Source organism: Lissotriton vulgaris, chromosome 4_1 (genome assembly GCF_964263255.1).
Source record: "Lissotriton vulgaris chromosome 4_1, aLisVul1.2, whole genome shotgun sequence".
In the NCBI taxonomy this organism is placed as follows: domain Eukaryota; kingdom Metazoa; phylum Chordata; class Amphibia; order Caudata; family Salamandridae; genus Lissotriton; species Lissotriton vulgaris.
This window is the reverse complement of record NC_141691.1, coordinates 137,895,292-137,922,408: the sequence shown is the minus strand read 5'-3', so window position 1 is coordinate 137,922,408 and position 27,117 is coordinate 137,895,292. Positions and strand designations below refer to the sequence as shown.

Genomic DNA, 27,117 nt, shown 5'->3' with positions numbered 1-27,117 from the left:
AGCCACGGTGCTGCCGATAATGAAAAGCCAGAGCAGACTGTGACTTCCAAAGGGAGTCCTAAGAGGAAAAAAACCCGTAGGGAACACCTCTGTTGAGGGAGGAGACTCCAGGAACGGAAAGGAAGGAAAGAACCTACAAATAAGAGCGAACACCAGCAAGGAGTAGAGAACAGAAGGCAAGAATTTCAAATATGAGTGAAAGGTTTAAAGGAATCCAAACTGGAACGAGAAGCTCCAACTGGAAACAAAAGTGTGCTAACAGGAAGCGAAAATACACCGAGCAGGAGCAAAATGTCACCAACAGGAGCGCACACACCAGCAGGAGCAAGTAGTGTTGCAACGCAAGGAAATGAAGGATTCAGCCCCTTAAATACCCATAGGCAGGAAGTGATGTAACAGGAAGTGATATAACAAGAAATAAACAGGTGCCATCTTGAATAGGAAACGTAAAGAATAGGAAAGGTTGCCATCTTGGAAAGGTAAAACAAAGAACCTTTCCAAGGCCCTCTGGGAAACGGGGACGAAAAAGTAACAAGATGTAACATGGAGAATATACTGGAAGCAGCAGTGAAATGTGCAAAACAAAAAGGTGAGTGAAAATACGCTCCAAAGAAGTACTTGAAGCCACAGACCAAAATTGGAGCTGCGGTGTTCCTACTGTGTATTAATGAGCATTAGCGGGCTGCCATGTGGGGCTGCGGCATGCCCGACTAGACATAAGCGTTGTGGAGTGTAACCACGATGCTGAAACAGCGGGCCACCATGCAGCGACGTGCCCGAGAAGGAGTGCCGCGGGGGCGTTGCAGTCTGAACTCCTGCCCGCAGTGATAAAGCAGGCAGTGCCACGGGCTGAACCATGACCCATGGTGCAACAGTAGGTCCCCCTTCCGAAGCCCAAGATTTCTTGGGAAAAAGTAAAAAAAACTAGAGGAAGAGAAAAGGAGCGTGCACGGAGTCAGCATCCTCCCAAGAGCTATCTCTGGGAGGGTAACCTTTCCAACTGATTAGGAACTGCAAGCGTTTCCTAAAGACTCAGGAATCACAGATTTCCTGAACCTCATATTCAGGAACATTATTAACCAAAACAGGAGGTCGAGAAAAGGATCTGTAACATAGTGTTTCAATAGTGAAGTATGGAAAACAGGGTGCATTTTCCAAGAATGTGGTAGTTGTAGACGCAAAAACACTAGATTTAAAACTAGAGTGATTTTAAAAGGTCTATAAAAATGTGGCTTGAATTTACAAAGGGACAAGTGTGAGGTAAAAATGTTGAGGAAAGCCAAACTTCACAATTAGCCTGATTTAATGGAGACTGGCGTAGAAGGACGTCAGCGGTGTCTTTTCTTTTCTTTTTGTCGTCCTGAAGATTAATGTGTACTTTTTTGTCTGACCACTTGGAGATGTTGGATAAAAGAGGCTGCGTTTGGAACTGTAGTGTCTTATAAAACTGATGGAAAGGTCCTAGGATGGTAACCATTCTAGGAGAAAAATGGGGTAGTCTTGGAGGCACTGTGGTCAGTGGAGTTGCAAAAGCAACAACGGTATTGTTCTAGTCTCTGATTTAAACGTTCAGGTTGACCATTTGTCTGGGGATGAAACCCTGAGGATAAGGCTACTTCAACATGAAGGGATTTGCAAAAGTGTTTCCAAAACCGGGAAATATACTGAGGGCCTCGGACGGATATAATGATAAATGGAAGACCATGAAGGCGGTAAATCTCCTGTATGAATATTTTTCCAAGTTGTTTTGTAGTAGGTAGTTTTCTTAAAGCAGTGAAATGTGCCATTTAGGAAAAGAGTCCATCACCAAAATGACTTGGTTACCTGCAGAAGAAGGTAGAGAGGAAATCAAATCAGTGGACACAGTATGCCTTGTAGGGGCTTGAGTAGTGTGAGGTGTTTTGGCTTGGGCACAGACAGGACAAGAAGATACATAGAGCTCAATATCCTTATTGATGGCGACCAAAAAGAATGAGATAATAACTCTAGACTATTTTTTAAACCATGATGACCAGCAACAGGAGAATCATGACACATCTGTAAGGCTTCAAGTTGTACTTTTTGGGTAGGGAGGAATAATGTTCTACCATAGTAATAGCATCTAGTTTGTCGCTGAGTCTGGTCATTCAGCTTCTTCCATTCTTCTTGGTTTAGGGAGCTATAATCTGACTGGACTCTGTCTTGGTATGATTGAACTGTGCCAATGATTCATTGTAGCGCAATTATGTTTTGTTGTGGGACGGTTGGACCTTCTAGATGACGACGGGATAAGGAGTCTGCCAGACTGTTCGGGGGCCCTTGTATTTAAGTAATGGTAAAATCGTACTGGCTAAAAATGTAAGCCCACCAGGCTTTTAACACTGAATGTTGCGAAGACATTGTAGATTCCTATGAACTGTTCTGATTTCGAACGGATCCTTGGTACCCATTAGGAATTGTCTCCATTCATGACAGGCCAACTTCATGGCTAACAGCTTTCGCTCGAGAACAGAGTAGTTTATCTCGGAATCTGACAGGACGTGTGACAAGTAAAAAACAAGATGTTCCAGACCGTCGTCTTCTGGTTGTTGGAAGAGCACAGCACCTATTGCTCTGTCTGAAGCTTCCATTTCTACAATAAACGTACTTGTTGTATCTGGATGACGTAAAACATGAGCTTGAGTGAACGCCTGTTTCAATGACTGAAAAGCTATTTTAGCACGTTCGGTCCACTTGAATCCTTGTCAGAGATTTTCCTTCCTTAAGGTTTGGGAGATGTAACTTCTATGGTGAGCAAAATTATCATTAAATTGCAATAGAAGTTTGTCAAGCCTAAGAAACATTGGGTATCTTTGCTGGTTGAAGGCGAAGGCCAATCTAAAATAGCTTTTACTTTTTGTCGATCCATGGCAATCCCTGTCTTGTTGATCCGGTAACCCAAATATTCTACTTCAGATTTGTCAAACTCACACTTCTCAGGCTTACAGAAAAGACTGTTTTGAGGAAGTCTTTCCAGGACTTGAGCGACGTATGCATAATGCAACTTAGGAGCAGCTTAATGAACCAAAATGTCATCTAAATATATTACAACAATCTGATTTAAGAAATACGAGAACACGTTATCCATGAATCTTTGAAAGATGGAAGGAGCACTGGTTAGTCCAAAGGGCATAACTTTATATTCAAAATGGCCTAAGGGTGTTCTGAATGTGGGTTTCCACTCATCTCCTTCTTTGACTCGAAGGAGATGATAGATATCCCTAACGTCTAATTTGGTAAATACTTTTGCCCCTCTAACAGACTAAGATATCCTTAAATCAAGGGCAAGGGATAGCGATCTTTTATAGTGATCTTATTCAGACCCTGAAGTCTATACATAGCTGTAGATCTTTAGTCTTCAATCTTCTTTGGCACAAAGAAGAGGGGTGTCACAGTAGGTGAGGAGGACTGAGTAATAAAACCACTTTGAAGGTTGTCTTCAAGGTATTGTCTAAGGGTTTCCTTCTCAGGTTCAGTTAGAGAGTATACTCTTCCAAAAGTAACTGTTGCTCCTGCTTCTAGAGGAATAGCAAAATCAAACTCCCTGTGAGGGGGCAGTGTCAAGTTCTTCGGTTTCTGAAACACATCCGCATACATTTGTTAGTGACTGGGTACACCTTGGACTGTGTTAACAGAGTTATAAGCTGCTTTTTTCACCATAGGCCTCTCTTTTGGAGGGTAGTATTCCTCAGTAGGATAACAGAATTGTTGGAAAAATTGTGACAATAGGGAAAGCCCTAGTTTCCCAATTGATGTAAGGATTGTGTCTGATCAGCCAAGGTATTCCTAAAATCATGATATGATTAGGGAGGCAATCAGGTCAAGGACAAGTTCTCTTGGTGTCTTGGAGATTGAAGGTATTCCAAACCCTCCCTTCCTCTCCCTTCCTACAGAGGACGGGATCTGGTGTTTTCCGACTGCCTCGCTGGAGGGGAAGGACAATTGCGAATCATGTGACAAAAAGCTCCACAATATAGGCACAGTCCTTGCTTTCTCCTATATTCTTCTTCGGCCTCAGACAGTGGTCCTCTGGTCAGACTTATTTATATTGAGTCTTCTCCTGGCGAAGGTAGTGTTTCTGGTACGGAAGCTTCTGTTCTACAAGTCGTGTTGTTCCTGTATGTTGATGGACACATGATTTTCGCCTTTCCAATCAACGTTCATTGAGACGATGTTTAACTGACAACGCTAAATCCATTAGTTCAGTCATGGTTTCTAGGAGAGGAGAATGCACCAATTCATCTTTAATGTCTTCTCGTAGACCTCTGGGAAAAAGAGTGACTAATGTTCGTTCCACCCAAGTGGTCTCTGCGGTCAGTTGTTTAAAGTGCGTGATGAATTGCAGGACATCCTGGTTCCGATGTTGAATGTCACACAGGGCTTCTTCTACTGAGGTCTCCATGCTGGGTTTTTGAAACATTTGTTTAAAGGCAGCAAGAAAGGACATGTAATTTGACAACCGAGGATCTTTCGAGGCTACCAAAGGAGTTTCCCAAGCCAACGCAGGACCAACAAGGCGCTAATCAGATACTCAAACTTAGTTCTGTCCAGTGCAAATTGGGTTGGGCAGGAGGCAAAAAAATACTGTCAAGAAATCCAGAAATTCTTTAAACTTATTAGGATCTCTGGAATAGGAGTGGTGGTAGATACTTCAGGTACATCAGATGTCTTAGCAGCAACACTCTGTGCAAAGCTACATTTTCTTCATGTAACTGTTGTATTTCTTGGGTTTGCAGTTGAACAGTCTGCACCAAGGCCTGTGTCGCTTCTACTGATCCTTCAGAAGGTGATGCTTGAGGAAGATCCATGGCATCAGGATCAAAACAGGTTCTTAGGCATTGCAATCGGTCACAACTTGTAATGTTCTGGTGTGTCGGAAAGGTTCTCAACTTTGGATTTTGAGGGTTCTTGTCTATCCAAGGTAAGGGTGACCCATTCTGGTAGCCACTGTGCTGTTGACAAGGAAAAGCCAGAGCAGACTGTGCCTTTCAAAAGGAGTCCCAAGAGGAAAAAACCCCATAAGAAAAAACCTCTGTTTAGGGCGGAGACTCCAGGAAAGGAAAGGAAAGGAAAGGAAGGAAAGAACCCTCAAATAAGAGCAAACACCAGCAAGGAGAATAGAAGGCACGAATTCTAAATAGGAGTGGAAGGTTTCAAAGAATCCAAGCTGGAACAGGAAGCGCCAACCAGAAACAAGTGTGTTAACAGGAAGCGTAAATACACCAAGCCGGAGCAAAGGTCACCAACAGGAGCGAGGACACACCAGCAGGAGTAAGTAGGAAAAGTTGCAACAAAAGGAAATGAAGGATTCAGCCCTTAAATATCCATAGGCAGGAAGTGATGTAACAGGAATAGGAAAGGTCACGATCATTGGAAAGGGTAAAATAAAGAAGCTTCCCAAGGCTCTCTCTGAAACTGGACTGGGAGTCATGGTAAGAACAAATAACAAGATATCACCAGGAGAATATACTGGAAGCCACAGTGAAATATACAAATAAAAGGTGAGTGAAAATATGCCCCATAGAAGTACTGGAAGACTGCGGTGTTCCTTCTGAGTATTAATGAGCATTAACGGGCCGCCGTGTGGTGCTGCAGCGTGCTCGACTAGACATAAGCATTGCAGAGTGCAACCGCGATGCAGGAACAGCAGGCTGCTATGCAGCACCGTGGCGTACCCGAGAAGGAGGCGTCTAAGGGGCCTCGCAGTCTACACACCAGCCCAGGATGGTGAAGTGGGCAGCGCCACAGGCTGAACTATGGCCAGCGGCACAACACCTTGTACCAAGAGTTTACATCCTCTTCATCCTTTTTATCCAAAGTACTGAAGACATATTTCAAATGCAAACTGCACATGAACTTAAAAAAGCAATTTCTATTTCCAATAAATTGGTTTTATGAGTAGGCAGGCCTCGAAAAATCCTAAAAATTTTACTAGACGTGCAGGTCTAGTGACTTAAATAATCTACTCGACCTAATTATAAAGCTCTTGATCCATGAACTGATTTCAAAATATGTGATTCTGGGCGTGTATTTTAGATCACTGAAACGTCTTTTGGTTCTTTATCACATATGAGAGCACCTTCAAATAAGTGAGTTCAGCATGTCTGATGTACAGAAAATTCCTGTTTGGTTTAATAGACTATACTTTTGCTCCATATATAATACAAATATAGCCACATATAGAATATACATGACCGCTGAGTTTCCTCAGTTCATTAACCGCATTGTCAGTGGGGGGTAGGAATGTTTCTCAACTCATATTTAAAAACTATCACTTTTAATTAATACACAACTAAAGCATAAAGTAGCAGCACACTGTAATTTGCAATCAACAGATTTTACATTAAAATACCCACAGAATTTCCCACTGACATGTGGTTTTAAAACTATATAGTGTACAAAGTCTGAAAATCCAGTTTCTGCATAGTTGTCATTTGCACATCACCAAGTAAAGTGTTCTGATTTATTTTGCTCCTTTGTTAATCTTTGTTTGCATCACACTTCTGAATTACAAAAAAAGTTTTCATAATTCCTGATACATTTTTAATTAATTGTACTACTAATTTACAAGCTGTTTACATGTTTTTGAGAAATAAACAGACATTTTACAGCCTTTTATTTCACAATTATTGTAAGATAACGCAATTGACAAAACGCACTAACTGTAATAAGGGAAAGAAAAGTAAAAAACATTTTCCAGGGACAGATAAGCAACACTTAGCAAAAAGACAAACTGATATTTGACCTCTGTCCTTTAACAGACAGTAAATGTGTCAAGACCAAAATATGATTTAAAGGTGTCTTTATTGCTCATTCACTTTCTGAATGAACAGAACACCTGTTCCTTCCAGTTTACGTTAACTCGCCAGCACGGACGAGTAAGTGGGTGTGTAAATTTTTCGAGGCCTGGTTGGGGTCAACGAGGTAGGCACTTTTTTTCAAAAATGCTTTTTATTGCGCAGTCAACTTCAAAGAGGATATATTGATCACTAAATTTGTGTGTCTCTTCGTAGGTTCACCTAGTCTTTGCCCTTGTCTTTTTCTCCTCCTTGTTTTTCTTGTGGGAATTTTGGGTTTATTGCTGGCTGCTGGGCTTACAGACAAAAAGGTGGCCTTCTTGGACTGTGTGGTTATCAGAGATCAAGATTTGGTCTTACCAGTTTGGTCGTGGAAATTTCCACTCGTTTGCGATTTATAGACTTAGCACACCTTGAGAAGCTATGCTTTCATCTGAAGACACTAGTGTAGAATTTTTTTATTGCTTCTTTGCGAGATAACTTCAGTCCATGTGTAGACTTTGTTGAGTTTGTAATAAATGGCATGCCTCTTAGGTTTTTAAGATTCCTATTGTTGATTTTCTTTGCATAAAATTCCAGTTTCTTATTGATTTCATTCAAAGTTGTTGATCATGCTCCAATCTTTTACTGATCTCTTGCTTGTCAACATTGATTTCTCCTCCAAACTAACCAAAACTATTGATAGTTCCTCAATAATTAAAAGGATCAAATCCAGTGAACACTTGTTTGTTCAAGATGTAATTCCGACGTTCAATGAATCTTTCATTTGTTTACCTGTGGATTTTGGGCTTTACCGCAGCCGGCATCTAGGAAAACTTAGCAAACCTGTACATTTTTTAAAACTAGACACCAAGGGAAATCCAGGATGGGGTGACTGTAACCCAGAATACCTTGCAAACCTCAAACTTAGTTTAAAAAAACACATTTTCCTCACATTTCTGTGATGGAAAGCTCTGGGGCTCTGGCGAGGACTACTTTGTGTTTTGGGCCATTTCCTGTCGTGAGCACTAGGGCTACCCACACAAGTGAGGTACCATTTTTCTCAGAAGAAGTTGGGGAATGTGGAGTGCGTGGAATTTTGTGGATCCACACAGATTCCAGAACTTTTGGTCACAGAAATGTGAGGAAAATGTGGATTTCGTTTACACGGTTTGAGGTTTGTACGGATTCTGGGTAACAGAACCTTGTGAGAGCCAGACAAGTCATCCCATCCTGGATTCCCCTGGGTGTCTATTTTCATAAATGTGTAGGTTTGCTAAGTTTCCCTAGGTGCCGGCAGAGCTAGGGTTCAAAATCTACAGCTTGGCACTTTGTGGTGTGTCCACGTTGCATTTTGGGCCGTTTCCTCATTTTTTCATTCTCATCCACACATTTATTCACGATGTTGAAATTCCAAAAGAATTTTGATCCAGGTTTCATTTCACCATGTGACAAGTGAGCGCCTCGCTACATTCAAATATTCAATAGTTCCCAATGCATTTTGGGTCACTAATTCAAAAGTACACTTCCTTCCGTAACTTGAGGGCATCTCATCTTAACTTTATAGCTACACAGTGTCAGCTCGTCCGCTATGGCGGAGGAGCATCACTCCACTGCTTTCAAGCAGTGTGAGAAGAGGTAACAAAATTATAACTTTCCACTATTATCATATTATGTTTCATTTGCGGGCAGAGCTGCTCTGCTCACGGAGCAGGGCAGAGGTAGAGTGGTTTGCCCACTCAAGTGCACAATGACTGGTCAGCCCTCTTGGGCTGCCCAAAGCAGCCATGCATACTTCCCTGTTCTCCATGCAGGCAGCATTACAGCCTGCATGGAGAACATGCCCACCCCAATAGCCCCTGGCTGAGCACCGTACCACAACGCTCAGACCAATCACAACGCTGCACTGCAGCGTTGTGATTGGCTTAGGGAAGGGGGCCTGACTGCCTGCTTCCTGTTCCTGGAAGTGGACTCAGGAGAGCAGGAGCACAGAAGACGAGGAACCCAGCCTCAAGGTGTTTTTTATTTTTTATTTCTAAATCCTGTCCCCCGTGACACTCCCTGCAACCCCCACAATTCACCCGCGAGCCATGCCGGCAGCCCCTGTGGCTACTCCCTCCCTTTAAGAAGAAGAGACTAGGAGATTCTAGATTTTCTGTATTAGCCCCTCAGTTCTGGAATTCTCTTCTACCCAACATCAGAATGACTGTTGACTATCTCAGATTAACAACTTTTGAAGACATGGTTCTTTACACAAGAATACCAATGACATTTTGTGCTGCAGCTCCGCATGTATGTTATTTACACGGGGACAAACTGCTGACAAGGAAAACCATTGAATTTTAAAGAATTAACATACACATTTTCAGAAAGGAGTACACCAAAAGTGCAGGAGCGGATCTTCATAAGGCGAAATCACCTGTCGGCAAGTTGCTGCCTTGGCAAGTATTGCGCATGCAGTTGTCTGATTGACACATGCGTGTGTATGCTGAGTAAGCAGTCCAGTTCAAATGCAACGACATTTGGAAATCCAATCAGGAGCGAGGTCTGCACTCGGTACGTGATCTTGGCGGTAGTCCAGGATGCAGTAAACACAGAGTCATCACCATGCCTGACATATGGGTGGCCATCTTGTGTGTACTAGCACAAGGTTTGAGGAGCATATATTTGGTGCATGACATCGTGACATGCAACATCAGAGCGGCCATCTGATGTTTTGGTAATTCCGGTCGTCTCTTCAGCGCGAAGTGGGACACAAATTTACAATGTTCATCACATCTATCGGGAGGGTTTCAGGCATTTCTTTCAAAGCGGCTAAGCAGGACTACGTCTTGAGCAGTTACTGGAGAGGATGCAATGAAAGGAAAAAAAAGTGGATTGTTTTTCTCTAGCACAATTTTTATTAGATCATTCCTGTGTATTAAGTTAACGTGTTTTTATGTCGTTTTAAACTGTGTGCACAAATTACCTTCAGGCTTATTTGTGTTCTTGTGATGCAGCTTCATATATGTGATAGAGTGCAGATTTACCTGCTCGTTTACCATACTCACCTGGGCCCATAAACAGGGCCCATAAACATACACTCTTTGAACAGGTAACCCTTGCTAATCAGGATTTTATTTAAACTTTTAGGACTTATACCTATACCAATTGACTTAACAATCCTTGTTACCGGTACCTAAAGTCCTAAGGGATCAAGGGAGTTAGCAGAATAGGTAGAAATAAACATTTGCATTTCATAAAAATAACCAGACTCAGAAAAAGTTTAAACACTTTATCTATAAAAAATTCTTAAATGTCAGAGTCCATACAATCGTAATTAAAGCTTGTTCAAATAGGAAGATAATGATTAAAGCAAGAATATGCAGAGGTTTTGTGAGACTGTCTTTAAGCATTTGAACATAGGAAGGGTAGATAGGGAAACAGTACAATGACGTACCCACACAGATTATATTTACCTAGAATGGTGTGAAGACCAACCCTGACCACAGGCTGTAGTAAAAAGACAGCACCCCGATAGTTCAGGTGCCGATTCCGGTCGTCTCTTCAGTGCGAAGCGGGACACAAATTTACAACGTTCATCACATCTATCGGGAGTGTTTCAGGCATTTCTTTCAAAGCGGCTAAGCAGGGCTACGTCTTGAGCAGTTACTGGAGAGGATGCAATGAAAGGAAAAAAAAGTGGATTGTTTTTCTCTAGCACAATTTTTATTAGATCATTCCTGTGTATTAATTGAAAGTGTATTCATGTCGTTTTAAACTGTGTGCACAAGTTACCTTCAGGCTTATTTGTGTTCTTGTGATGCAGCTTCGTATATGTGATAGAGTGCAGATTTACCTGCTCTTTTACCTTACTCACCTGGGCCCATAAACATGGCCCATAAACATACACTCTTTGAACAGGTAACCCTTGCTAATCAGGATTATATTTAACCTTTTAAGACTTATACCTATACCAATTGACTTAACAATCCTTGTTACCGGTACCTAAAGTCCTAAGGGATCAAGGGAGTTAGTAGAATAGGTAGAAATAAACATTTGCATTTCATAAAAATAACCAGACTCAGGAAAAGTTTAAACACTTTATCTATAAAAAATTCTTAAATGTCAGAGTCCATACAATCGTAATTAAAGCTTGTTCAATTAGGAAGATAATGATTAAAGCAAAAATATGCAGAGGTTTTGTGAGACTGTCTTTAAGCATTTGAACATAGGAAGGGTAGAAAGGGAAACAGTACAATGACGTACCCACACAGATTATATTTACCTAGAATAGTGTGAAGACCAACCCTGACCACGGGCTGTAGTAAAAAGACAGCACCCCGATAGTTCAGGTGCCAATAGAACAGGACAGGTGCAGTACAGGACAGGTGCAGTACAGGACAGGTGTGGACCAAAACAGAACGGATGCAGGTCACACACAGCATTGCTTTCATTTGGATAAGAGCAAGCTCAAAACTACGAACAATCACCTGCTGTCCTATAATAGACATATGTGTACGGCAGGGCGCTCTGATAGTAAGAAAAAAACGTTAAAGAACATTCTGATTAATGTTAGATCCATGGCTAAACATAAATATGAGCTCGAAGCACTTATCACGGACCAGGCCGCTGATCTCGTGTTGCTCACAAAACGTGGGCATCTGAAACCTCAGGGCCTGACTGGAATATAGCAGTCCCTGAAGACTACTCTGTTGCATATATCAACAGGCCGGTTCAACAGGGGGTGGAATGGCGATAATTCACAGGTCTTATTTCAAAGTATTCACTCTCCCTCAATTGGACCTGAAGGCTAAAGCTGAAACCAAACAAAGTTCTCTGGCCTACTGGTGTACAGGCTCCCAGGACCCAGAGCCCTTTTCACCAAAGCACTTCATACGTTCTTGGAATCCACTTCAGACTCAATCACCTACACAATCCTGGGTGATTTTAATTTTCACCTTGAGGAAAACAAGGACTCCGAAGCAGCTACGCTAATCGATAATCTTCATAGCTTTGGGATGAAGCAAATAATCCCAAAGCGACACATATAGCTGGCCACACCCTTGACGGGATCTTCACTAATAATGATCACATAAAAGTAACATTGGTCCTACCCGTTCCCTGGTCCGACCATGCGGCCATCCTTTTCAACTTGCAAACAAATCTCTCTACCAGTTGGCGTAGAGATCTTTCATTACCTGAAAATATACGCCCCTGGAAGAAACTTGACCCCCATCAATTAGTCAAAATGCTTTCCAGGGACCCCCCACTACCCGAAACCTATAACAGCGACCCATTTCCACAATTGGATAAGCCGTGCTATGGATGAGCTGGCCCCAGTGGAATCAAAAAAACCTAGAACACGATCAGCCACGGCCCAGTGGTACACGGCGGACGTAAAATCAATAAAACTCAAATGCCGACGCTATGAGCGAATCTGGCGCACGGACTATAGTCATAGCAACAGAATAGAATACACCAAAGTCCTGTACGAATATAAGACGATGAAAGCTCAGGCTAAATTAACCTACTCCACACACAAAAGTTCAAGAAGCCTCCAACTCCCCTAGGGAATTATTCAAAACGGTTGCTTGCCTGGCAAAGAGTCCCTTTGATACTATCTTTGTATCTGACCAAAACTTTGTTGAGAATATCGCAAGCTTTTTCCAACAAAAGGTGCAGGCGGTCTATGACGACCTTCACGCCTTAGCTGTAGGCACATATGTCACCTATCAGGAGCATACGGCACCTAGTGATACCAACTACTCTCATTTTCCACTCTTAGAAGAGACACAGGTCTACAATCTACTTACCCAGATGAAAACAGGATCACCTCTGGATCCTTGTCCTCCTTATATACGGCACATGATCCCAGAGACAGTAACTGCGGCTCTGACTCCTTTGCTAAATGAGGTCATTACTTCGGGTAAATTTCCTCGCAGTTGGAAGAAAGCTTGCATTAGGCCTATCCTAAAAAAAGATACTTTGGACCCCACGGAACCAAAACACTATCGGCCGATATCCTGCCTACCTCTACCAGCTAAGATTCTGGAAAAAGCTATGAATCAAGAGCTAATGAGGTACGTAGACTGCAACAACCTACTAGATCCCTCTCAACACGGGTTTCGGCCTTGCCACTCAACAGAATCTGCCTTAATCATGGCAACTGAGGATATCCGCAGGACAATGGATGAAGGTGGTAGAAAGGTCTTGATTCTACTGGACATAACAGCGGCGTTTGATACCGTGAACCATGTGGTCCTATTGAACAGACTGAGAGCTTTAGGAATCACAGATACTGCTCTAAGTCTTCTGACGTCCTTCCTTGATGCTCGAATCCAATAAGTTCATTGGGGAGGTCTCCAATCTGATGAATTCTCCCTCCAAGGGGGTGTACCCCAAGGCTCGGCCTTATCGCCGACGCTGTTTAATCTGTACGTTACACCCCTTGCTGCTCTAATAAAATCTCACGGTCTGCACTCGTATCGTACGCCGACGACACACAAATTGTAGTGTCACTCTCTCAGTCAGGGGAAGCTACAGCGGAACGCTTCAGAAATTGCCTCCTAGATGTTAAACACTGGATGAGCCATAATTTTTTTTAAACTTAATACTGAAAAGACAGAGGTAATAGAGTTTGGCCAGAAACCATTTTTCTGGAACCACCTCTGGCGGGCTCTAGTCCTGTTCCAGCGGAGAAGGTCAGAAATCTGGGCTTTATGCTCGACAAAGACCTTTCCTGAACGGCACAAATTAACCAGGTAACCTCGGCCTGTTTCTACACCATTAAGGTACTCAGAAAAATCCTACCGTACATCCCGCTTACTCTTAGGAAGACGGTGATGGGAGCCCTTGTAATGTCCCGGGTGGATTATTGTAACTCACTCTATCTGGGCACGGGGAAAAACAGCTAGCAAAACTACAGGCGATACAAAACGCGGCAGCCAGAGTCCTAATGAACTTGCCAAAACGCCATCCCACATCCAAAACCATACATGAACTTCATTGGCTCCCAGTTAGGCGCAGAATTCAATTCAAGGCCCTCTGTCTGGTCCATAAATCCCAATATGGGAAAGGACCAGCCGACCTTGTTAAACTTTTCCCGCGCTACATCCCACAGCGCACATTAAGGTCAGCCAGCCAAGATCTGTTGTGCTTGCCTAGAATACGGAGAGCCCGTTGGGGAGGGAAATCCTTCTCCCATCAGGCCTCCAAATTATGGAATTCTTTGCCCTCTGCACTGTGGTCTGACAAGGATAAAGTGAGTTTCAGGAAGGCGTTAAAAACCTGGCTCTTTGCCATGCCCTAACTCAGCGCTGTATTCTCTTCTGTGCTACAGCGCCAAGACGCCTCGGCATTAGAGCGCTTTAAAAATATTTCAGTCAGTCAGGATGGGTGCCCTCAGCTAAAGTGCAACGCCAGTGTCACACCCCTCTCTGCAGCTAACAGTCGGATCCCGATTGGGTTATCGAATTTCCTACCGAACCCCGATTGGGTTATCGATTCTTCTGACAGAGTGCTCTGCCAGCACCTCTGCTCTCGATCGCCTATTGAGAAAGTTGAGTACCAATATGAGATCATTTCATTCAAATATTTTTTCTCTTATTCAAATTAACGTTCCCTCCCCTAATTTTATTTTCCCAGGCACTTTTATTCCATCCAACAATGAATGTTTTAATAGTAAATACAATGTTACAATATTTTAACAAATAGACATCCTTTGGAATTTCAGGTCGGGTTCCCATGAACATCACAGGTAAGACTGTCACTGGCACAAGTTCAATGTCATGGCTTGTGGACTCTCAGGATTTTGGCACATGCGCAGTCTCAGGACCCAACATGGATCAACATTGTACTTGATTGGTCTAAACACGGGCTAATAGCAAAATAAAAGAACAGTTTTAGAACAAAGAATAAATAAATGCACTGTATACCACTTAACTCTACTCTATTCCCATTACTTTATTTTAACTTCAGCATTAGTGTTTAAGCAGAACGAACATTGTTTAGTCAAAGCAGCAGCAGGTGCATTAGTATGTGAAACATAAAGCAATCATCTTTAGTTCTAGTGCGCAGAAGCAAGGATTTCCCACCAAAGCAGAGAGTATGTCATGTCACATGAGTGTGACAGACGCATGTGCAGTAAAGTTCTGGCATCGCTGCGGCCATTTTAGGTCACTCGAGTTACTGTTAGTAAAAAAGCACATTGAAAAGCTTCCCCTAGATACTAGAAATGTTGTGTGGGGCAATTACATTGTTGATTTAAATGTTGTGTGTTATTTTGAGAGGATTGAGTCCGAGCAAGTCTCTTTATGTACGAAACCTTGCTACATCAATCCCTCTTTGATGATACTTTATATCATCCCAAATTACAGAAACAGATGCCAACTTTAAACACTTTCCCAATTAAATCTCTTCAAAAAAATTTATGTGGTCTTTTCTCATTGTTCAATTGAAAATGTTTAATTTTCTTATATAGATTCCCATTCAACTCTTCAAGCTCAATTTCATCAAAATTTCTTTTCTTTCCTTTCTGATTTACTGTATATGTCTTTTTATGTCTGCAACATTTACACCAAATCATTATTCCCAAAACCAGTAGGGCTACTCCCATTGTTGGCATCAGTATTCTACGTACAAAACATTTTCCTACGTTTGAGAACCAACTACCTACAGAAGAGAGACCACTAATTAGTTTCTTCCATGCACTGTCAACCTCCAGGGGTTTAAGTTCTTCTTTCAAATGTGTTATATTTCTTGCGTACTTTCCAATTTCGACACTTTCGTCTGGAATGTAAGTGCAACTGTCAGGGTTGGCTCCACGGAATCCGGTTGTAGTATATAATGGTCCATCTCCAAATGTCACAAACACTCTAGTTGATAATACACAGAGTATTTGAGCCATTAGGCAAGGGAAAAAAGGGAAGGGAAAGGGAAGGGACAGCAGGGAAAAGGAGAAAACCTGAAACGACAAAGCACACACACTTAGAAACAAAGCATATACGAATAGGCTACTCTCATATGGTCTCACTAAAGGTTCTAATATACCTGCTAAAAAAGGAAACACGACTTCAGTAGAACTCATTCACCTCAAGTCTGGGTTGTGCTTCGCCTATTGAGACATAAACAATACTCAGAAGTCCAACATAAAAAACATATGCCCTACACCACTGTTATATGAAAACAACACTCTAGCATACCATAACCAGAGGAAGAGAATTGCGTTGTTAAAGGGATTCTGAATAGAAGCTCTTAATAGTAATTGTAAAGCAAAATGATCCTTTTCCAGGAGAAGAAAATAATACAATCGTAGCCACCTGGCTTAACAGAAACGGTGGTGTGTAGGAAGCAAGAACCACAACACTCCGCTCTGAATAACATGAGAGAATAACGTCTTCTCTACTTTGTCAGTAGAAGGTTCCAGTGATTCTGACCAAGGAAAAAACCACAACAAGGTATCAGCACTATCTCCGTGCTGTACTATAGATCCGGGAAATAGGAACACGGTAATGAGCAGGCCTACCCCCAGCACTCCGCTTCCTCAAATAAAATACCAGTCAAGAAATTGTACCACACGGTAGCGCGTCGTTGCGGCCACTACGGCGCTCCGCTGGTATCCAAAGTAAATAGGGATACCCAAAAAAATCAAATCTAAAAATAAGTACTTAGCAGAACGGTAATGCGTAGGCACCACTACCGCGCTCCGCTCAAAATGCCACAAGACCAATACGCTCTCCCCAGGATCGCGCGGCAAGACAGCGCCCTCCGCAACAGAGTCTGTAAACTAGAGAGAGAGCCCCGATCCTACCTCGAGGCGGGGAACCTTAGGCAGCTTCTTCTCCGTTGGAGCCGGGATACAAGGTGACGTGCCGGCAGCTCCCTACGAGCAAGCGAGGACTAGGGTCACAAGGAATTACACGCAACAGGAAGCGTGTCGTTCATTCCTATAATACCTCCCCTCCGCCGAGGAGTCTGGGGAATGTAGTCCTCAGGTGTTTCCACGTCTAACAAAGGTTTGTGGACTCCAGTACAACACACACAGCAATGTAGGCGCAACCTCCGTAATCCTGACAGTATGTCCTCCCCCCTAGCGCCTCCTAGGACCAGGCCGCATAGGGAATCGGCGGTGAAATGAGCGGATAGCCTCAGGGGCGCAAATGTTATGCACTGGTTCCCAAGAATCGTCCTCAGCCGAGTACCCTTTCCAGGAAACCAGATACCACAATACACCCCTCCTCATCTTGGAGTCCTTGATGCTCCGCACCACATACTCAAAACCCCCATCACAGAACACAGGAGGAGGAGCACGCCGTCTCGCAGAGAAAGCGGGTTTCAGCAGGCTGCAATGGAACACAGGATGTATTCGAAGAGTACCAGGCAACTTCAATTTGTAAGCCACAGGGTTGATCTTCCTTAGAATGACATAAGGTCCGATATATCGAGGATGAAAGATACTGCGCAATTTAAACCTGATGTTCCTGTTGGAGAGCCATACCCTGTCGCCCACCTGATACAACGGGCCTTCCCTACGATGCTTATCCTCCCCTCTCTTGTACTCAAGTTTTGCTTTTTGTAGATGCACTCTGACCTTTCGATGAACAGCTTGCAATTTCTGCACTTGCCCCAGTACCGTAGGCTGATCCGCCACCCCCGCCGGGATGCTGACAGGAAGAATTCGGACTTCAAATTTATAAGTAGCACAAAAAGGAGATACATCCACTGAACAGTGCCAGGCATTGTTATATGCTAACTCGGCCATCCATAACAAGGAGACCCATGAGTCCTGAGCGTCCGCAGCGTAACACCTAAGGTATTTTTTCAGGGTTTGGTTTAACCTTTCAGTTTGCCCATCGGTCTGTGGGTGGAAGCTGGTGGAGAGCGAAAGTTGAATGTGCATCGCCTGACACCATACTTTCCAGAACCTGGCGATGAATTGTGGGCCCCTGTCCGACACAATGACTTCTGGCACACCATGTAAATGTATCAAGTTACTTAACAGTAATTGAGCCGTTTGTCCAGCAGTGGGAAGATTCACACAAGGAACTAAAGGCCCTAATTTCGTGAGACTGTCAACAACCACCATTATGGCAGTCTTGCCCTGATCAGGTGGTAGTCTCGTAATGAAGTCTACACTGATGGTTTGCCATGGACATTTAGGAGTGGGTAAAGGCATTAACATTTCTTTCTTTCTTCCCGTCTCGTTTTTTGTCCGAGCACAGGCTTCACACTGCCTTACCCATACAGAAACATCACTTTTGTCAGTCTCCCACCAGAAGTGACGTTGCAACAATCGAACAGTCTTGTTCAAACCTTGATGACCTACCAATGGGGAATCATGGCACCACTCAAAAGCCTTCTTTTGCAATGTCATGGTGGGTAAATACAGTCTGTTGTCATGAAAAGGCAGCCCTTGCTTTAATGTGCGACCGCTTCCTTTAGTGGCCCATACTACCCAAGCATCCTGGTCTTTTGCTCGGCGGAACATATCCAAAAAACCCAGGTCTGAACGTGATCACAAAGTCATATTCTGAAAAGAAAAGCATCCACCTCATTTGTCTCTGTGTGAGGTGTCGTGCAGTCTTCATAAACTGCAGGTTTCTATGGTCAGAAAACACTGTGACCGGGAAAGCAGCCCCCCACAGATATTGTCGCCACTCCTGAAAGGCCTTTCTTATCGCTAACAGCTCTTTTTCAGCAATGGTGTAGTTCTTTTCAGCCATGCTCAGTTTTTTGGATAGATAAGCTACAGGATGCATTTGCCCCGTGGTCTGATTCCTCTGGGACAGGATAGCCCCTATCGCTTCATCGGAAGCATCCGCTTCGACTATGTATGGTATCTCGGGTTTGGGGTGAGCTAGGATCGGAGCGGTGGTAAAAGCCTTCTTCAGTTTCCCAAAAGCTTCTGCTGCCCTACTGGACCAATGAAAAGACACCCCTTTCCTAAGCAAACGTGACAATGGCGCTGAAGAATAAACCTGCGATAATAGTTCGCGAATCCCAGGAAGCTCTGGACATCTTTCACACAGGTAGGGACCGGCCATGTTTGTATTGCCTGCACCTTTCTGTCAGACATTTGTAACCCTTCAGGGCAAAGCACAACCCCCAAGAATTCCACTTCAGGCACGCTGAATTCACACTTACTCAAATTCCAAAAGAGTCTGACATCTCTCAATTTCTGTAACACACTAGAAACATGCTGCCTGTGTATCTCACCAACGACCCAGCCACCGCCAGAACCAACCTACACGAAGGGATGAAAGAAGTAGCCGAGTGGATGAAGAACAGCCACTTGAAACTCAACTCAGACAAGACAGAAGTCCTCATCCTGGGAAAATCTTCCTCCGCCTGGGACGACTCCTGGTGGCCCCATGCCCTGGGCAGCGCACCCAAACCAACGGACCACGCACGAAACCTGGGCTTCATCCTGGACTCCTCCGTCTCGATGACCAGACAAGTCAACGCCGTCTCGTCCTCGCGCTTCAACATCCTACGCATGCTCCGGAAGATCTTCCGATGGATCCCCACCGAAACCAGGAAGACGGTCACCCAGGCACTCGTCACCAGCCGACTGGACTACGGAAACACCCTCTACACCGGTACCACAGCCAAACTACAGAAGAGACCCCAACGCATCCAGAACGCCTCCGCACGACTCATCCTGGACATCCCCCGCCACAGCCACATCTCCGGATCCCTGAGAGACCAGCACTGGCTCCCCGTCAACAAGAGAATCACGTTCCGACTCCTCACCCACGCACACAAGTCCCTCCACGACCTGGGCCCCAGGTACCTCAACAACAGCCTGACCTTCTACACTCCCACACGCCAGCTTTGATCGACCAGCCACGCCCTCGCAGCCGTTCCTCGCATCCGCAGGACGACCATGGGAGGAAGATCCTTCTCCTACCTGGCAGCCAAGACGTGGAACTCCCTCCCCATCCACCTCCGTCAGACCCAAGACCACCTCGCCTTCAGGAAGCAACTCAAGACCTGGCTGTTCGAGCAGTAGCAGACCCCCCTCCCTAAGCGTCTTGAGACCCTCTGGGTGAGTAGCGCGCTATATAAATTTCTTGATTGATTGATTGATTATCTCAGACTTTTCAGAGTATATGAGGATATCATCTATGTAAACTACTGCACGATGTCCACAAACTCCTTCAAAACATCATTTAGGAAGTACTGAAATGCCGCAGGGGCGTTACATAGCCCGAACGGCATGACAGTGTACTCATACAACCCATAACGTGTCTTGAAGGCAGTTTTCCATTCATCCCCCCCATGAACGCGCACCTAATGGTACGCGCCCCGGAGATCCAACCTAGTGTATATTTTGGCATCCCTCACTTGATCCTGGAGAACAGTTATGAGGGGTAGGGGGTACCTTTTTCGTATCGTATTCTTGTTCAACATGCGGTAACCCACACATGCTCTCAGATCACCATTCGCTTTCTTTATAAAAAACAAAGGAGAGGCAGCAGGAGATCTAGACGTTCTAATAAACCCGATATCCACATAGTGGTCCAGGTATTCCTTCAAGTGTTTAGTCTCTGGTACTGATAAAGCATACACACGGCATGATGGAATAGTGGCTCCCTCCACTAAGTCTATACGACAGTCATACATCCTATGTGGTGGTAACTGCTCAGCCTTGCTTTCGCTAAACACATCTTGGTAACACAGGTATTCAGCAGGCAAGGTAACCTCTTTCTCAGCTGCCGTAGCCACCACCACCACTGGAAGCAGCAATGCTGCTGTACGGTATGTATGGTGTGCTTCCATGTGCTCCTTGCATTCATTCGACAAGAACTGAGGGCCAGATGTAGGAGCCCTAATACCGGTCGGTAACGGCCGAATTCGGCCGTTACCGACCGGTATTAGGGTTTTCTGATCTAGGGGGCCTATATTTTACCGATTCTGTAAATTTACCGAATCGGTAAATTTACAGAATCGGTAAAATACCGAATCAGTATATTTACCGATTCGGTAAATCCATATGTAGGTGACACTCTCAAGAGTGCCACGGGCCCTTAAGAGTTGGTATTTTACCACCCAATCCTATTGGGTGGTAAAATACCGAATTCAGGTGTGCATGCACATCTGTGCATGCACACCTGTGAAATGTGACACACAGACATGCCCTTAGGGCATGTAAGTGTGCCACATGGCACACAAGCCGGTACTTGGGGTGCTAGAGGGTGTCTAAGTGACACCCCCTGCACCCTTGCAGGATTTGGTATTTACCGATTCGGTAAATACCGAATCGGTATTGCCCATTGATTCCTATGGGCTTCAAGACCCATAGGAATCAATGGCCAATTCCGATTCGGTATTTACCGAATCGGTAAATACTGAATGTTAACGATTCGGTAATTCCAAATTAAAAATTAGCTACATCTCCCTCCTTCAAATTTACAGATTCATAAATACCGAATCGGTAAAATTCGGTATTTGAGTCGGTAAATTAGAGTTACCTACATCTAGCCCTGAATCTTTTTGGCCTTCCAATTGATCATAGGGTTGTGGTGACATAGCCAAGGCATTCCCAAGATGACTGTCAGGATTTGCGTAATGGCGCCTACAGAACTACAACTCCCACAAGCTAGGTGTGGAACAGAGTCTATATATTTGTGTTGTCCACTAGATGGCGCTGTAATTGATTCTCTTTGGAACCTGAGAGGAGAGTGTGGTCGTGTTCCCTGGTTTAGGGAGCCTTATCCAGGATCAAAGATTGGAAGCCTGAATGTTTGCTGGAGTTTCTGAACGGCGAGAACATCACGTACGCCAAAAGGATTAGGGAAGGCTTTCCCTACGTGTTATTTCCTAACGCGAGCGGCTGCCGCGAGGAGGAAGCCGTGTCTGTGTAACGACTGCCAAAAGAAGGCGTTCCTGTGTTCTTAGGAGATTTCCCGTTCGCGAGCGGCTGCCGCGAGGGAAGATCCCCAGTGTCTGGTGTCCGATGCGAGGGGCGCATCATTTCGAACTTGTTGTTGCCAGAAAGCTTGTCAGCTACACGAAGTAAGACTGTGTCTTGGTCTTTATCGCGAGCAGCTGCCGCCCGCGAGGAGGAAGCAGCTGATACTGTGGCAAATCTGGGTTGCAGGAAAACGAGAAAGCTCGCGCAACCACAATTTTTGAACTACATAAAACTTAAGAAAGGGAAGCCGGTAAGCCTCGGATGAGGACGTATTCTTTCATGTCTATTTTTGTTAGTGTTCCATTATTAGTTGGGCCCAGCTAGGAATACTATTTCGAACACTATTATTTTTGTTCTTGGATGAACTGGAAGTGTATACAAAAACACTACTACGAACTCCTGATCTTCAGTGTTTGGAACTGAGGTTTTGGCGATATCCCAAACTATATCCACTGGGTTACTGGAGAGAACTGTTATATATTCAAGGGAAGCATTATAAGGGTACGTGTGGTGAATGATTGGCCTTTTGAATGCTTTGCTGAAGGTTGTTGAACGATTAGTAATCCATGGTTTTCTTACAGGTAGCACTCTGGTATAGAGAAGTATCTATGGTTTAGAGGAAAGAGGTCCCCTCCTGATTTAATTGGTATGTATCGTTCCATTAGCGAGACTTGAATGAGAGTAGTCAGAATTGATGTGATAATCTTTTTGTTCTTGTCATTTCAGTTATCCCATCCGTTCCAGACCCCATCCTTACCTTCCCTGATTTATCCCTCGCTTGATTACCTTTACGCTCTGTGTTATTTGTACAGTCAGAGTGTGGGGAAATCAGGAGGTGGACCCCTTTCAGCATCACCCTGATCCTGAGGTTTTCCAGAACCGTGACAATGACCTCATACTGAGGAGCCTCTATGATGTTCAAAGACCTTTCTTCTCTGTGTCTGCCCTCAGGTATATCAACAGTTAGTACCACCAGATATGTCTGTTCTGTGATGAGACCAGATTTCAATGGCTTCCCGTCTACTGCTAATACCTCTACAGGTGTGTCTCGTGGCACTCTATCTAAGGATAAGGTGGACAACAACCCACTGTCTATGAAATTACCCATGGCCCCAGAATCTATCATAACCTTGACATGATGTACCTGTAGCTGACTCTCAAGTCTCATGAGAAGAATAATGTGTGTCTCAGTGTCTTGCAAGGTTAGCACGGTTAAAGAAGGAATTTTCAAAGGCTGTATCTCCTTATCCTTTTCCTGAGATGTTTCGGAATTACCCTTGTGTGTACCAACAACAGAGACTGCTAACTTTTTACTCCGATTCCATACCCCCGAGGTCTTTGGTTTGGTGGGGCACTCTTTTACACAATGCCCCTTCTTCCCACAGTACATATACAACCCCAAGGCTCTGCGGTTCTCTTTGTACTCTCGTGTTAAAGGTGCCCTCACTGCACCAATCTCCATAGGTTCGGTGCTCGGTTCTGATAAGGGTAAGACTCTACGAGGGTTGACTTCAGAACCAAAGGAAACCCTGTCCCACCTTCTCCTATCACCCCCTCTTTCGGCTAGTCTACCGTCCAATCGTACGGTCAGATTAATCATATGACATGTGACTGGCTGGGGGTCAATTTGAGCTATAATATCCTTTAGCCCATCTCTTAGCCCTTGATAAAAAAGAGACATTCTTTTTTCTTCGGGCCAAGCCGTCTCAGCCACCAACCTATTAAAATCAGTAAGATAGGTCACTAAGTCACGTCTTCCTTGTTTAAGGGTGATAAGTTCTCTATCTGCACTGAATGTGGTGGCCCTACGATCAAAAACTCTTTCCAACTCTGTGCGAAACGCCGACCAATCTGATAATATGGTGTGGTGCTTTCTTACTAAGGGTACCGCCCAATTGGCGGCATCACCTACTAAATAAGAAATAGCAAAAGCCACTTGTGAATGATTATTAGGGAAGGAGGCTGGTTTGCATGAAAAATGAAGCATGATTTGAGTCAAAAATACTCGTGTCTTAGCGGGGTCACCCGAATAGCGCTCGGGGCTGGCCAGTGGGATAGGTAACCTGTAACTGAGGGGAGGAAGCATCAAAGGGATTTTTAGTCAACTTATCTACCTTTTCCCTTAATGCTGCTGTTTCTGCCTTAGATAAGGCTAACTCTTGCTGGACCATAACTAAGGCCTGAAGTACATCCTCCATTGTGGCCATTATAATGACAACCGGACCGGGTAGAGCTGTTTTCATGGGAGTGTAATTCTATCAGGGTTGGCTCCACGGAATCCGGTTGTAGTATATAATGGTCCACCTCCAAATGTCACAAACACTCTAGTTGATAATACACAGAGTATTTGAGCCTTTAGGCGAGGGAAAAAAAGGGAAGGGAGAGGGAAGGGACAGCAGGGAAAAGGAGACGACAAAGCACACACACTTAGAAACAAAGCATATACGAATAGGCTACTATCATATGGTCTCACTAAAGGTTCTAATATACCTGCTAAAAAAGTAAACACCACTTCAGTAGAACTCTTTCTCATTCACCTCAAGTCTGGGTTGTGCTTCGCCTATTGAGACATAAACAATACTCAGAAGTCCAACATAAACACATATGCCCTACACCAATGTTATATGAAAACACCACTCTAGCATACCATAACCAGAGGAAGAGAATTGCGTTGTAAAAGGGATTCTGAATAGAAGCTCTTAACCTCATCACTGCTAGACATATTCCCCTCCGGTGCTAGAGTATAATGATAATGGGTGTGGTCATGACGGAACGGTTCCGTCATCAGCACAGCTCCACTGTGCCTCATGACGGAACCGTTCCGTCATGAGCATCGAAGGGGTTAATTGTAATTGTAAAGCAAAATGATCCTTTTCCAGGAGATGAAAATAATACAATCGTAGCCACCTGGCTTAACAGAAACGGTGGTGTGTAGGAAGCAAGAACCACAACACTCCCCTCTGAATAACATGAGAGAATAACGTCTTCCCTACTTTGTCAGTACAAGGTTCCAGTGATTCTGACCAAGGAAAAAACCACAACAAGGTATCAGCACTATCTCCGTGCTGTACTATAGATCCGGGAAATAGGAACACAGTAATGAGGAGGCCTACCCCCAGCTCTCTGCTTCCTCAAATAAAATACCAGTCGAGAAATTGTACCATACGGTAGCGCGTAGTTGCGGCCACTACGGTGCTCTGCTGGTATCCAAAGTAAATAGGGATGCCCAAATGAATCAAATCCAAAAATAAGTACTTAGCAGAATGGTAACGCGTAGGCAACACTACCGTGCTCCGCTCCAAATGCCACAAGACCAATACGCTTTCCCCAGGATTGCGCGGCAAGACAGCGCGCTCCGCGACAGAGTCTGGAAACTAGAGAGCCCCGATCCTACCTCGAGGCGGGGAACCATCGGCAGCTTCTTCTCCGTTGGAGCCGGGATACAAGGCGACGTGCTGGCAGCTCCCTACGAGCAAGCAAGGACTAGGGTCAAAAGGAATTACACGCAACAGGAAGCGTGTTGTTCATTCCTATAATACCTCCCCTCCGCTGAGGAGTCTGGGAAATGTAGTCTTCACGTGTTTCCACGTCTAACAAAGGTTTGTGGGCCCCAGTACAAACACACACAGCAATGTAGGCGCAACCTCCGTAATCCTGACAGCAACAATGTTGCGTTTTCAGCATTCTGCAGACTCCGCTCTCTTTTGCTAATAATATGTTAAGAGCAAGTCGATTCTGTAAAACCATTGATCTTACCGCAACTAGTTCCATATTAATCATTAGAAATCCACTAGCAGTGTCAGTTGATAAGCGATCTACCACTGTTGACAATTTGCTAATTCTTTAAGTATTCAGAACCACTCCCACTGAAGGTATCAATGCACTAAATATATCACCTACAATTTCAGCAAAACTAACTCTTTTATTACGTGTTAGTCCATTATTTTCTTCATTGTTTCCAGTGATTCCTTTGACATGATATACCTTTGGGAATACTATTCCGAAATAGTAACTCCAGTGGCATGGGAGTTGCTATTTCGGAATAGTATTCCCAAAGGCAACCTAAAATAAGCCTTGTTCCCACAAATATAATAAATTCCTGGAAATACTGGTTCAGCTCCATCTTTGTTCCAGTAGCCTTTCTATGGAAATCCTGTCTCCTTTACTCAACTAAATTCAAAAACACTTACTCCTTCTCATGTAATATACACGTTAAATTATCTTTGTGTGCTTTACCTACATCTATTGTTTTCATTGTTAGAAAATATTCACCCATAAAATGTGTTGAATCTCTAGTAGTAAGGACAGGGTTTAGATTTCTACGTAAAGGTACTTCAGAAAAAACGACATCGAAATTAGAATAATAATACTGTAACTTTCCAGTTCTGTAAAATAGACTAGCTAAAATACTACATGTAATACCATATGTCGGGGGTAAATGATGGTATGTGACCCCTTCTGCTACTGATGTGGGCAACTTCATGCACACATAACAGTCACTGATTTCCATAGGTTCTACATAATGTACTAACAGATTAGCAAATACATTTAAATTTGTTCTATTTCTAGCTCTATTATAGTGTAAATCTACCTCAAGTGGTGCTTCTAAATCTACTCTGCTTTGTGTAAAGCTTTCTACTTTTTCAAGTGTATCTACCTTTCTACGGGGCATAGTGTCATTTTGCCCATTCTTGCTCATTATATACAGTATAGCTACTGTCAGTCCTAACCATGCGTTGAGTACTTTCACTATACTACAGGTGCATATTCTACAGCATGTTGTTACACAACTTATTTTCGATTTTCCACCAACACTAGAACCAGCCATTTCTGACTAAGGAGTCTTAACCCCTCTTTGTAACTTTTACACAGATTTTTGACCTATGTATTTCCCTTCAGGTTGGTCTCACTTCTTCGTCAGACTGATCAGCAATTAATTCGTCATCACTTTCATCACTTAATTCTACATTTTCAAAATCTTCAAGGATGACATAAGTCCATTCAGGGCCTTTGAACTTGTTATTCAGTCTTTTCAACCGTGGACTTCTCCTTCTTGGTTTCTCTGTGGAGGGTCCATCTTGACTTGTTATTTCATTTACTTGCTCTGGCTCTTCATTTATTGTTTTAAGGCGAAATTTCAGTCTTTTAACAAAACCAGGCCACTTATTTACTTTTCTGAGCTTTTTAGCTGGAAGTGCGTTTTGATTTTCTTCAGATGCTCTTTTATTTTCATTCAGTTGTGGCACAATTTGTTCACTGACGTCTTCTGAAATCTTCTCTATCTGACTTTGTCCAGGGCTTATTCTCGTTTCTTCTGCCTGGATACTAATCTGACCTTGTTCAGGAGTTTGTTTGATTTGACTTTGTTCACCTTCTCTTTCCTGAACGCGATTTTCTACACCTATCTGGTTCTGCTCAGGTCTTTCG

General features: G+C 43.8%; 1 long non-coding RNA gene across 1 annotated transcript in view; it reads right to left on the bottom strand.

Moving 5' to 3' along the window:
- Positions 1 to 6,130: 6,130 nt before the first annotated feature.
- Positions 6,131 to 27,117, bottom strand: part of LOC147718482 (uncharacterized) — a 122,850-nt gene continuing 101,863 nt past the window's right edge. Inside the window, exons 2-3 of the long non-coding RNA XR_015309979.1 lie at positions 10,253 to 10,445; positions 6,131 to 9,636 (exon numbers count right to left, since the gene is read on the bottom strand). This is a non-coding gene — a long non-coding RNA (uncharacterized LOC147718482). The remainder of the gene's footprint in view (positions 9,637 to 10,252; positions 10,446 to 27,117) is intronic.